Genomic DNA, 762 nt, shown 5'->3' on the forward strand with positions numbered 1-762 from the left:
GGGAAAAAAGAGAACAAGATGGTGAGCTTGAAATCATGGCGTGATCTCCTCTGTTTTAGTGTGAGATCTTTGTGTCCCCCGGATATTTGGGCACTGAGTGATCATTTGACCGGGAAGATTTTCCCACGCTGGAGGTAACCACACCTGTCGCTCACCAGCCATCACCAGCTACAGCTGATTGCTCTCAGCATCAATTTAGCAGTGTGGCTGAGCTCCAGTTGACACTGGATTGTTGAGTCAAACTCATCAGTACAGCCGTGGATCACTGTTTGAAAAACCTCACTAGTATACAGGACTGCCTAGCCAACACGAGTGTTTGGTGTCACTAGGAATCGTGAGCAGAGAGTGTTTTTCACAGGAGCAGAGCCATGATTTCTCTTATTACCTGTAACTGTTGACAAAACTGAAACAACTGCATAGTTTCAATAAAAAACTGGAAAAATTGGGGTGTTCTAAAACTGTTGACCAGTAGTGTAGTTCATGCATTTATTACTTCCAGGCTGGACGACTGTAATTCATTATTATCAGGAAGTCCTAAAAACTCCCTGAAAAGCCTTCAGCTGATCCAAAATGCTGCAGCAAGAGTCCTGACAGGGACTAGAAAGAGAGAGCAGATTTCTCCTGTGTACTGTGAGTTTGTCACCTTTCCCTCCACAGAGAGAGGACAGTCCAGAGTGACAGACTCGTCGGCTCTCATTATTATTATATTGTTACCACCATTTGACCTTAGAACTGAAGAAGCTTCTCGGATGAGAGGTGAAA

The sequence above is a fragment of the Haplochromis burtoni genome, unplaced genomic scaffold (genome assembly GCF_018398535.1).
Source record: "Haplochromis burtoni strain Fernald_Lab_line unplaced genomic scaffold, NCSU_Asbu1 Contig_394, whole genome shotgun sequence".
NCBI classification, from domain to species: Eukaryota; Metazoa; Chordata; class Actinopteri; order Cichliformes; family Cichlidae; genus Haplochromis; species Haplochromis burtoni.